This window comes from Castor canadensis, chromosome X (assembly GCF_047511655.1).
Source record: "Castor canadensis chromosome X, mCasCan1.hap1v2, whole genome shotgun sequence".
Taxonomy (NCBI): domain Eukaryota; kingdom Metazoa; phylum Chordata; class Mammalia; order Rodentia; family Castoridae; genus Castor; species Castor canadensis.
Window position 1 is genome coordinate 141,516,899 of NC_133405.1, and position 12,914 is coordinate 141,529,812.

The 12,914-nt window shown below is 35.3% G+C and overlaps 1 long non-coding RNA gene across 1 annotated transcript in view; it reads left to right on the plus strand.

Moving 5' to 3' along the window:
* Positions 1–4,767: 4,767 nt before the first annotated feature.
* LOC141419732 (uncharacterized) overlaps positions 4,768–12,914 on the plus strand; it is a 59,074-nt gene continuing 50,927 nt past the window's right edge. Inside the window, exons 1-2 of the long non-coding RNA XR_012444392.1 lie at positions 4,768–6,731; positions 6,958–7,006. This is a non-coding gene — a long non-coding RNA (uncharacterized lncRNA). The remainder of the gene's footprint in view (positions 6,732–6,957; positions 7,007–12,914) is intronic.

Below are 12,914 nucleotides of genomic sequence, written 5' to 3' on the forward strand. Positions count from 1 at the left end.
GTGTGATTATTTTGCTCCAAATTCTTTTGTCTACCAAGGATATTTTTTGCTTCTATGTGAAATTTAGAACTGTTTCCCTAGTTCTATGAAGATTCCATTGTTATTTGAATGGGGATTGCATTGAATTTGTAGACCACTTTGGGGAGTGCAGACATCTTCTAACAAATTCAGTCTTTTAATCCATGAATATGGGAAATCTTTCCAAACCGGTTTTTCTCAATTTTACTATTCAATGTTTTGCAAATTTCATTGTAGAGATATCTTGGTCTTTAATTAAGTTTATTCCTACATTTTGCAAATGTGTGCACTCGTGCACATGTGCCTGCCTGTTGTGAATGGAGTTGCTATCTTGATTTTTTAACAAATTCATTATTAATATATGGAAAAGCTGCTGATTTTCTATGCTTTTTTGTTCTGCTACTTCATAAATGCTATTGAAGTTTTAGTGAAGTGTTTGGATTTTTCTATAGGAAATTATCCCTACCCTATTTATATGCCTTTTGTTCCTCTTGACCAATTGTTCTGCCAGATTTATAGTACTGTTGAATAAGAGTTACGAGAGTAGATGCTCTTGTCTTATTCCTGGTCTTACAGGAAATGCATTCAGTTTTTCTTCATTCAGTATGATTTTAGGTTTGGTTTTATTATAATAGTCTTTATTTTGTTGAGGTAAATTCTTTATTTTCTGAACTTTTTCACATTTTTATCATAAAGAGATGTTGAATTATATGAAGTACTTTTTGCATCAGTTCCTATCATCATGTGATTTTTTTTTTATCCTTCATTCTGTTGATGTGCTGTAGTTTGTTTATTCATTTGCCTATGTTGAATCATTCTTGTATCCCTAGGATTGAATCAACTTAATTATGGTATATGATCTTTTTGATATGCTGTTGTATTTGTATTTTGTGGATGTATTTTGTGTATATTCATCAAGGATATTGGCCTGCATTTATCTATTTTTGTTGTGTCCTCAGTAGGTTATGATAAGAGGGTAGTGCTAGCCTCACAGAATGAGGTTAGAAGGTTTCCCTCTCTTTCAGTCATTCAGTATCACTTGGGAAGGATTGGTGTTCTTTAAAACTGTGGTAAAATTGAGGAATCAAACCATCTTGTCCTGTGTTTTCTTTATATTTTCTATGAACCAGTTCTATTTCATTGATTATATGTATTGTTTCTTTGTACTCTATCTTACTTATTTCTGCTCTGATCATTTATTACTTGTTTCCTTCTAATTCTTTCTGTTTTCTTTTTTTTTTTTTTTTTTTAATTTGTGGTTCTGGAACTTGAACTCGGAGTCTATACCTTGAATCACTCTACCAGTCGTTTTTTTGAAGGGTTTTTTCCAGATAGGGTCTTGTGAACTATCTGTCCTAACTGTCCCCCTTTAGTACTTCTTTCACTGTATACCACAGGTTTTGGTATGTTGTGTTTTCATTTTTAGTTAACACAAGGAAGTTTTAGATTCCCTTGGGATTTTCTCTATAGCCTTTCATTCAAAAGTATGTACTCTAATCTCCATGTATTGGAGGAATTTCTTTGAGTGACCATACAGGGGTTTGAACTCAGGGCCTTGACACTTAACCATAACACAAGCTGTTTTTGCTTTTATTTTTATTTTTTTCAAGTGGAGTCTCATATTTTTGCCCAGACCAGCCTTAGACTATCATCCTACTAATACCTATGCTGGTCTTACAGGTGTGAACCACCAAACCCAGCTTATTTGTTCACATGGAGTTTTTACTAACTCTTTTTCTTGAACTGGGGCCCTTCTTAGTAGCTGGGATTTTAGCCATGAGACACCATTCCTTGCCTCATACTTATATAATTTCTAAAGTTTCCCTTGCTGTTGATCTCTAGCTTCATTCTGTTTTGATGAGAAAACACAAGATGTGGTATCAATTTTCAGGAAAATTGTTATGATTTATGGCCTAATGTGTGGTTTATTCTAGAGAAAGTTCCATGTACTAATGAAAAGAATGTATAGTCTGTACTATTGGATGGCATAGTCTATGTATATCTGTTTCTTCCATTTAGTCTTTAGTGTAGTTTTACTATGCTGTTTCTTTGTTTTATGTTTTGGCCTGGATCATCATTTATTCACCCACTATCACTGTATTAGAGCTGTCTTTCCTTTTAGGTGTAACAGTGTTTCATAAAATTGAGTGCTGTTATACTTAGTGCATATCATGTTACAAACATTACATCTCTTTTAGGAATTGATCCCTTGATCATAATGTAATAACCTTAATTGTCTCTGTTGTCATTGATTTATGCAAAACTAAATAACTAAGAACTAATCAACCAGTGGTTCAAGAACCATAAAGCCATGACACACAGGTTTTTTTTATGCAACAATACAGAGTGTAAACTGTTAAATGATTTAATTCTAGGAGAAGCCAGAATGACCAAACCCTAGACAGACTAGTAATTTTCAATTAGGTAATAGCCAAGAAAATTTATGACCTTGAATTCATTTAATAGTTAGAAGTTTAGGTACTGGTTCTGAATTGTTTCAGATAAATATTACTGGATATTAAGGAGAAGAATAGGTTCTGATTTATATTTTTAAAACATGAATCTGTAACTTCATGGAGAATATATTGCAGGCTGCAGATTAGAAGAAGTAAAGTAAATACCGTAATTTAAACTAACCTCAATTTAGTTACTAGTGTGGAAGTTGAGTGAGCAATCATAGTATGAACTATTATGAAAATAAATCACTTAGTACTATCCATATATTCACTGGTTAAATAAGAAAAAAGAAATCAAGAAAAGATAGTTTTTTTCTTTTGTTCCTACCTTGTGTTCATTATTTGGAAACAGTTCTCATTCTTTTGTCTTCCTAGATATCTTCCACATTTTTTTTTCCATACAGGGGTTTGAACTCAGGGCCTACACCTTGAACCACCCCACCTGCCCTTTTTTTGTGATGGTTTTTTTTCCTAATAGGGTCTTGTGAACTGTTTGCCTGGGCTGGCTTCCAAGTGTGATTCTCAGGCTTCTGCTTCTGAGCAGCTTGGATTACAGACATTAAGCGTGACTGGCTGCATTTTAGTGTTTTTAACATTAGTTTCATAATAGGAAGTCAAAGAAAGCACTTTCAGAATGGTGTCATGAACAGCTCTACAGACCCTATACCCAGGAAAACAATCATACACTGGTGAACATTATGGGAGTGAAGAATCTCTGGAAATTGTAGTAAGTGGGTACAGAAAATGGAGAAACATGTTCAAGTAAGTCTGCTAAATCTATAAGAATTTGAGCATATGACATGTGAACCACAAAATTTACCTTCATCCTTCACGTTCAGAAAGTAGAATCAGCCAAAAGCAGCCTAGAATACAGACAGGTCTCATCTTATGATGTAGCAGAGTGGAAGATCAAAAGAAAACAGACTAGGCCTGAGTCCTGATTAAGTAGCAAGGAGGTAGGGATGGCATAGCAGAGAGGTAAAATCTGAGAAATCTGAACATGAGGAAGGTCACATAGCACTACCATAAAGTAGCCAATAAAATTAAAGATAACCATATATGGATTAGACCTTGATTTTTGCTTCTGTAACTTGCTTGCAAGGTTATATAAGGTAGAGATCCCTTTGTTATCTGGGGTGCTCAGCCTTTGGACGTGAGCCTGCTGAGTCTGTGCTGGCACAATAAAATGTTGCTTCCTGCTAATTGCCTGAAGAGTCCCATATCTCAGGTAGCAAACTCCTGCAACAATGAGTGCCGGACCATGGCTCTTTTCTCCACTAATGGCAGAAAACCTGCATTTCCCATCCACAGAGCACCATGTTGGGAAAGCACATCCAGATAAGAGTTGCCAAGGAGTATGGCACTCTTTTCTATTTAAAAATTTCAAAATAGAAATAAATGATATATTAAAACTGAATAAGTAATACTAACAAACGGAATCCAGCAATTTATAACATGACCAAGTAGGATTTTTCTCAGAATACAGTATTATTTTAATATATAAAAATAAATTAAGAACATACACAGTATTAATATATTAAGGAACAATCTCAAATGATCAACTGAATACATATTACAGTCAATCCCTACCACTGCAAACAAAACAGACATACACATAATCCTTACATACACATAATCCTTCCATTTGTCTAAACAAACAGGACTTCCTTCCATTTTTCTAAACAAGTGGTCTGGCTCCAAAATCACTATCACTCACCTCCTCCCACCTTTGTGCCTCAGGAAGGGTACTAAAAACAGAACAGGCACTGAACATAGCCTAAGAAGTTGGAAGAAGTTGCTCCCTAAGAGTTCTATCAAGAACCTCCTGAGATACTGCTGATGGATGAATCAGCAGGTAGTCTGAGGATATCTTTATCAAGCCACCTTTTTAGCTACACAATCGTGAAAAAAAACCCTGAAGCCTGGTGACTTCCAAAATGCAATCTGGCAGATTCGCTATGGTAACAATAAACAGCGGTGAAAAAAGAAGCTATCAGAGCAATACACCTGTGTACTAATAAGTCCCTTCTCCACTCTGACGAGTCCTCAAATCTGCTTTTCCAAGGCAACTTCAGACTCTGTGGGTCCCGGAATGGGACAGTTGTCTTCAGCGTGCTGTCTCTTAATGTGTGGTGTACCCGGTCCACACCCCAGTTTTGCCGGGATTTGAAACACTTCAGTGAAGGTTGAATTATCTGGGGCAAACAGAAGGCCCGTCCGAGTTCCCCCACTTCCGGTATGTTAATGGTGGGGGCGGGGGGGGGGGGAGGGAAGGAAGGTGACTGCACAGACAGGAAGAGCCCGGCTGAAATATGGACAGTGCCGAGGGGCGGGGCTGAGGCTTTTGACGCTTGGGCTGGTGGGAGTCTGATCAGTTGCAGTGGTAAGCTGGCCAGTGGTTTTTAAAATTTTTTTTTTTTAAGTTTGCCGGATCCGTCATATTGAAATATTGAAGAGAACCGGCTAAGTGGATTGCGTGAGCCCAAATTTCGGCGTATTCCGCCCATTTAGGGCTTTATATCGCTGACCTTATCCCAAGGCTCACGCAACCACCAACCGTTAACAAAATACGCCCAGGCTATTTGCCTTTACCTCACCGGAGGAGGCCACCTGAGCCTTGGTTGCTAGTGTAGAAGGGAGTTAGGAGCGAGTCATAAGGAAGCTACCAGGCCCAGAGCAGCAAACAAGGAATAGCTTTAGCTACGGGAGGAGTCGGAGGTGACGTAGGAAAAATGCTTGAGTTCAGCCAGAGTAGTACCTGACTCCGGCGAGAGCAGAAAAAGAGGTAAGAAATTATTTACCGGCTGAGGGTGAGAGAGAAGTTTCAGTCACCTCTATGAAGTGACAAGAGTAGGCTAAAGTCCCGAAGCCACGTTTATAATTTGTAACTGAGTTTGGGATCGAGTCTTCTTGCTACCACTCTACGCTCTGGTCCTGGACAGAAGCTAATCTATGTCTTATGATGAGTTAGCTACCCACACCTTTCCAGACTGGTGGGGTAGAAGAACGTGGTGGGAGCTTGTGTATGTTTCTTTCTCTCCTCCGTTGGGCAAGGCCTCTTCAGTTCCTGTGGCTGAACCGGCATGCATAGGCAAAGTTGATGTTTTGGAACATTTTGGAAAATACATAAGGAAAAATGGCAGTCCTCCTGTCTCTCCCCCCACCTCCTTTTCTTTATCGTTGTGTCTGATTGAGTCTCTCCCAGAAGTGCAAGCAATCTATCCAAGGGCTGAGTCACCGACTGCTCGTATTCTCCGATATTGCGGGTTGGTCGACCTGGGGGATTATGTTTGGAATATTGGGCCTCAACTACGTTTGGTCTTCTAGACGAGACTTTTTGTCCAGCCGCTGCAGTAATGGGAGCTGCTTTTGGTTTCAGGTCTGGCTTTGAATGTTGTTTTTGCCCTCCCATGCTACCGTTAGTTTGCTGAGGGCGAAAAGACAGTGATGAAAGAGTTTTATTGAAATCCTTCCCAATCTAGCTTTAATCTACCACGTTCCTGTTTTTCTTTGTTCCTATAGAAATGTATCTGATTTTTATGGTATTATTGCACATGTATTCTTGCATAGTCATATAATTGATGAAAGTATGTAATGTGTATGAAATTCTGTGGAAAGTAGAATTTACATAATTTTTAAATAGGAGCATTGTATTAAGGACATAATAGAACCATTTTTTCTGTGCAGTTTTTCTTACTGGTGTTTGAATAATTTGTTCAGAAGGTTTTTGAAATTAAAGATTTGTAAATTGCTATTAAATATTCATGCTGTACTTTGAGATATTCGGTTATCGGGAAATCCATTCAGCTTCTAAATCCACGGAAATTTTATATACCTTCAATTAAAAGAATTTGGGATGCCTTGGTTACGAAACTTAGTTTAAAGGGTGTGCTTTGGTTAGGAAGCATTCAGTTACTTTTCTTGGCGCAGATAAGCGTCAATATTACATGGTGAATGAGTGTTAAAGAAAATGAGTCCCAAAAAAAGGCTCGAACTGTCCTACTTAAACACCGTAATAATGAAGATCTGCATTTGTTTTTCTATTTAGAATTCATTTGTATGGTTTTAACTGTTAGGTCGACGCTGATGGGAAGGCCAAATTGGAGCCAAATAACAAAGCAAGCAGGCTTTAAGCAGGCTTTATTGAGAGCCTGCTTTTGGGCAAGGTTCACCATCCCCAAAGAGCAGGGAGGGAGAAGTCGCACTGGAGACATGGCAGCCCAGTTTTTAGATCCTGGGTGAAGTCAAGAGCTTAAGGTATTATGGGGCATTGGGATAGGTCGAGGTTTGGTGGGGAGGAGCTCTGGGTAATATGGATCTGTAGGATAGGTCAGGACCCATTGCCTGCCAGCAGGAGTTGCCATGGTAATCATGAAGGGAAGGAGGGGATGGAGTGGAAGGTGAGCAGAGTCCCTGATGGCCTTTGGGTGGCTGCCCACCAGCCAAACATTAACTTTCTCATTTTTAACTTTCATCTTTCTAGTGTGTAAGAAGAATGAAAGTCTGAAGTATTTGGAATTGGTATTTCAAAGGTGAACTCAGATTTTTTTTTTATGTAGCTGACTTATAAAAATAAGTTACTCTTTTTATGCTTTCCCTATACAATATTTATATGACATTTAATTTGTCAAGTTGGTATGTCTGTGTTATACTTACTTTTGTCTATTGATCCTAGTAATAACTCCTGTTTCTTCTAAATGTGGCAAGGAATTCAGTAGCCACTAAATAACAGCAAGAACTTGACATATGAAGATCTAGGTTCTGAAGATGTAATTTCCAATCTCAATGAGATAGTTTTTAAAGGATATATCCTAAAAGATAATTTTTTAGATGAGATATTGTAATAATTCAGCTTACAGTTTTGAAACTCTGCTTGTCATTAAATTAGTTTGTAATTATTTACACAGACGTACACTTTTTGTTACCATTTTATAAGATTGATTTTTTAAACTGTAGGAAAAAAATTCTTACATTTATTCAAGCATTTTGTTTGATTTGTGTAAAAATTATGTATGTTCTTTAAGAGATTATTTTATGTTTAATCTGATCTGAAACATCATAATTTAACCTTTAGCTCCAAGACTTGCAAGCATGCCATTTGCTTATTAATTTTAATTTTTTTGTTCAACTAATTGTTTGGTTATTGGATAAGTTAACGACTGTATTGAGGTGTAATTTATATGTATGATTTATTCCTTTTTTAAGTACAATTTAGTATTTATAGAATCTTAACATCACCTCAGTCCAGTTTTAGAACATTACAATCTCTCCAACAGGTGCATCAAGCTCCTTTGTATTTATTCTTTGGTCCCACCTTCAGATTTAGACAGTATCTAATCTGTGTCCATAAATTTGCAGTCTTCAGATGTTTCAAATAAATGAAGTGTACAATATGCAGTCTTTACTTTTTCCACTAGATAGTGGTTTTTGAGATTCTTTTATGGATCAGCATTGTATGTTTTTATACCAGTGGTATTTTATTGTATGAATATACTACATTTTGATTACCGTGGACATTTGGGTTTTTCTCTGTTTGGGACTATTAAATGTTGCTAGAAAAATTAATGTATATATCTTTTTCTGTGAACAATTATGTTTGGCTAGGCACATAGGAACAAATTGCCTATGGTGTTAAAAATTTATATTTAACCTAAGTAATTGCCAAGTTATTTTCCCTAAAATGACTGCTTCATTTTATATTCCTACCAGCAATATTTGAGGTTCAAATATCTCCAGATTGTACTTGGCTATACCTACCATTCTGGGTGTACAGTAGAACCTCATCATATCATTATTCTCTAATGACTAATGATATGGAACAACTTTTCATGTGCTTATTGATTGTGTATATTTTTGTGGAGAATACTTGTTCAGACTAGGCCAGTTTCAAAATTATGGAGGTTTTTTTTGTTTTTTCATTTTTGTATATTTTTCCTTTGTCTTTTAAATGAAGTTGGAAGAGTTCTTTGTTCAGTTTGCAAACTGTATGGTATATTTTCTTTTGGTCTGTTACTTTCATTTTCTTATTGGCATCTTTTGAAGTGTAGAAGCTTTTAAATTTTTTTCTTCTGCTAGGGCTCGTTTTTGAACTCAAGCTTTTGCACTAGCAAAACAGGTGACACCTTAAGTCGTACTTTTTTACTTTATTATTTTCTCTTATTGTTTGTGCTTTTCATGTTTTAGCTATATTTTTCTGGTTTAAAGTGTCAAAGATTTGCTCATTTTCCTCCAGGATTTTATATTTATTATATTTAGCATTTGGTCGATAATCTTTTGGATTATCATTGTGTGTTGTCTGGTGTTGGCATTCAGATTCATTCTTTTGCATGGGGATATCAGTTGTCTCACTATCATTTGATATAAATGTAAGAGCTAATTTCTGGATTTTGAGTTCTGTGCTATTGTTCTGTAGGCATATCTTTGCCAGTAATGGACAAATTAATTTGTGTTCTAAAACAAAATAGCAGTTAGAGTTCTTAAAAATGGAAATATAATACAATCCAATATAAAATCCATAACCTTACCTTTTTTTTTTTTTTTTTTTTTTTGGCTGAAGTTAGAATTCAGGGCCTTGCACTTTTCTAGTCAGGGGCTGTTCCATTTGAGCCACTCTGCAAGCCCAATAACCTTAACTATTTTTAAGCATATGATGAAATGGTACTAAATATATTCACATTATTGTTCTATAATGATGAGGGTATTACTTTCATGGTAACTATAACTTTTTTCTTTTTTCATTTTTGGTGAGGCTAGGATTTGAACTCAGGACTGCAGGTGCTCTACTGCTTGAGCCATACCTCTAGTCTGTTTTGCTCTAGTTATTTTGAAGATGAGGGTGTCTCACAAACCATTTGCCCAGCTGGCCTCAAACTTCTATCCTCTTGCTTTCAGCCTCCCAAGTACTAAGGTACACATGTAATAACCTTTGTAGTTTTGCCATTATTTCATGAATTTTCTCTCATGACTGAGGTTTTTAGCCTCCATTTGATTTTTTTTAGAGCCGTATCCTGAAATGTATCATTATTTTAAAATCATGATTTTATCATGTATTTTTAAATACCTAATATTAATTTTTGAGAAATGGTTATTCAAGGATTTTCCTGAATCTTGACTTGGAATCACTTGGGAGAACCTCTAAAATAATACTTATGCCAAATCCCACTCCACTCTTTTAATTTAAGTCAGCTAATGTGAGACTAGGACAAAGTGATAGTTAAAATCAGTGGTGACCATTTGGTTATTGTTCCTCAGCATGCCACTATAATTGCCAAATATTGTAGTTCTTTACACAAGGTTTTGCATAAAACTTTGAGATAGATAGTAGCAGAATGATTTATTCTTTTTTTTTTTTTTTTTTTTTTTTGGTTTTGGTTTGTTTTATTTTTGGTGGTAATGGTACTGGGGTTTTAACTGAGGGAGTCCCACTTGCTAGGCAGGCACTCTCTAACTCCTGTTATGCCTCCTGCCCCTTTTTGCTTTGGTTATTTTGGAGATAGGGCCTTGCTGTTTTTTCCAGGCCTGCCATCACTGCGATGAGAGGGCATAATATGAGACCCAAAGTATTTTATTTCAGATGTGTTCTCTCTTACTAATTATTAATGAGGACTGGCCTCTCAAACTGTAACCCTCCCAATCTCAGCCTCACAAGTAGCTCAGATTGTAGTCATGAGTCTGGTGCCCAGCTCTTATTTGCTTTTCAAATTAAAACAGTGTGCTACCACTGAGTAAGCACTATATATTCATCAACTCATATACATATTTCTTATTCCTATATGCAGATTAAAAAAATTGACTTCTGGTCGTGATAATACCAACCATTAAGTCAGTTAATTTGCCATAGTTTGACTTAAGTCACTAATTTATGTTCTTTCCTTTTTAACCATTGAAACTAGGTTCACTTTATACAACAATAGTCGTAAGTTTGAATTTTGTAATTCTGTTTTAAAGATTATTAAACATGTCTGCTAATTAAATAGTTTAATTAGACTGATTTAATGCTTAATTAAAATTAAGAGAAGACATTAAGAAATGTCTTAGTTAGCCACAGGGATGCTAAAACTTTGTGTTGAGAAAAGTTGTCTTTTTATTTGCTGCTTATTACATTTATAAGGACATTTTAGTTGATGGTTTTATTCCTGTAACATACTTGGTTAATATACTGTTCCTAAAAGATACAAAATTGAGGCATTTGTCTTCCCTTACTTATATCAGCTCATAAATGAATGTTTGCTTTTGTTTGGTATTATCTAATTTAAGAATTTTTAAGTTTTATTTAGTGATTAAAGACAAGTTGATTTCTACAAAAGCTTTCCAAAACTAAATTATGAGTGTAGATATACTACACAATATTTATGAAATTATTGAGATAGAAATAACAGACATGTATTTTACCTTGACTTTTTTTTTTGTCCTCTGAGAGTTAGAGAAAAAGGCAGTATCTACTATAGAATTTGAGAATTGTTTAATGTGGCCAAGCATCTTCATATATATAAATAGGGAATAATATGGAAAATTAAGAGTGCTATAAAAAATGATGTAAAGTTTTTACATCATTACTGTAATAAGACGAAAGTACATTAAATATATTGAACTTTATGTATATAATTAGGGTTTAAGTTGGTCATATCCCAGACTTTCTATTTTTACTCCATATTAATAAACAGGTAACTATTCTGATATACTTTTCAGGAATAACATGAAAATCTCTGTATTTTGATGGGAACTTTTATCTGAATGTTCTGTTTAAATATGTTTGTGCTGGTCCTAGACTTTATTAAGCACATACACACTATATATTTTTTTCTCTGTCTTTAAAGTGACTATATAATTGCAATTTTCTGCTCAATGGTGTCTCAGAATTATCTATGGGGCTTTTAAAAAATGTGATTACCTGGGTCTTGATAAGAGTAAATGCTAAGAAACTCTTTTTTTTTTTAATTGTTTTTATATTTACTTACATGTATATACACATCCTGCCCTCTTGTTCTCCGATTTTGTTAAAGAAATACATGACATGAGATGAAGATAGCTATGCAGAAAGATTCCTTGTGTTGTTCCCATGCACATGTTTATTACACTCCACATTGCTTTATCTCTGCCAGACCTTTTCACCACTTCTTAGGCCCCCTCCTGTTGTGTCCTCTGTCAGTTTAAGATTACTGTATTTGCTCTTTGCAGTGAGTAAGGCTAAGAAATTCTAATCGATGGGACCTTTGCCACTTACTTTTTATCCTCATGAGTTGGATATCCTTTATGTGTTGAGGTTTAAACATGGTTTACATAACACACTAAAATGGGCTTACCCTGTTAGTGGTTTTGTTTGTTTTTTAAATCATTTTATTTTTCTGGCATACATTGTTTTTATTGCTCTTAATAATTTAGTTTTAGCTACTGGTCCCCTTTTTAATCTGAATTACACTGGGAAATGATAAATGTACATTTTTTTGTAAAATAAGAGTTTTTTTTTAAGGTAATTTCTGTTTAAGAATTCGAGCTATACTTAGAGGTGTTTACTTATTCTGAACATTTTTGAGTAGGTGCAAATTCTGGAATGATTATGTAAAAAATTGAAACATGAATTTGTTTCTAGAATGTTAACTGATGCTTGGCTGTGAAATATTTGAATTTTGTAGTATCTGCTTTATACATTAATATGTCAACAATTACAAACCTCTTTTTCCTATTTTACATTCAGACTTCCTTGCAGTAGTTGATGAGAAAGGTTCTTTTTATTTCACAGCAATATTATTTGCCTGAGAACAGATCAGTGTTGCAATCTTTTTGTACTTATAAAGGAGTATTTTGCACAATTCTGCCAGCTATTTTTTTTTGTTTTATTATTCATATGTGCATACAAGGCTTGAGTCATTTCTCCCCCCTGCCCCCACCCCCTCCCTTACCACCCACTCTGCCCCCTCCCTCTCTTACCCACCCCCTCAATACCGGGCAGAAACTGTTTTGCCTTTATCTCTAATTTTGTTGAAGAGAGAGTATAAGCAATAATAGGAAGGAACAAGGGTTTTTGCTGGTTGAGATAAGGATAGCTATACAGGGAGTTGATTCACATTAATTTCCTGTTCCGCCAGCTATTTTAAAGGATGAAAAAACCAAAAATTTTAAGTACTGATTATACTTATAAATGGAGATCTTAAGCTAGACAAAGGAAACTACGAAGGCATAGGGACAACATGCATCCTTAGTGGTAGTCAGTATGATTATGCTCCCTGTGGATATTGATATATTTTGTTCAATGGTGAATGGAATGATTACAGTGAATGATGAAGTCAGATGCAGGAAATATGTATAAAGGTTTGTATTATTTTTTGCTATGTTACACTAGCAGCTTAGAATAATTTTGTAAGTTACACAGTTTTGGTTAGTCAAAAATACTGAGATGATTTGGTTGGTTTCTCTGCTTTGGGGTGATTAAAAGGTTTTCCT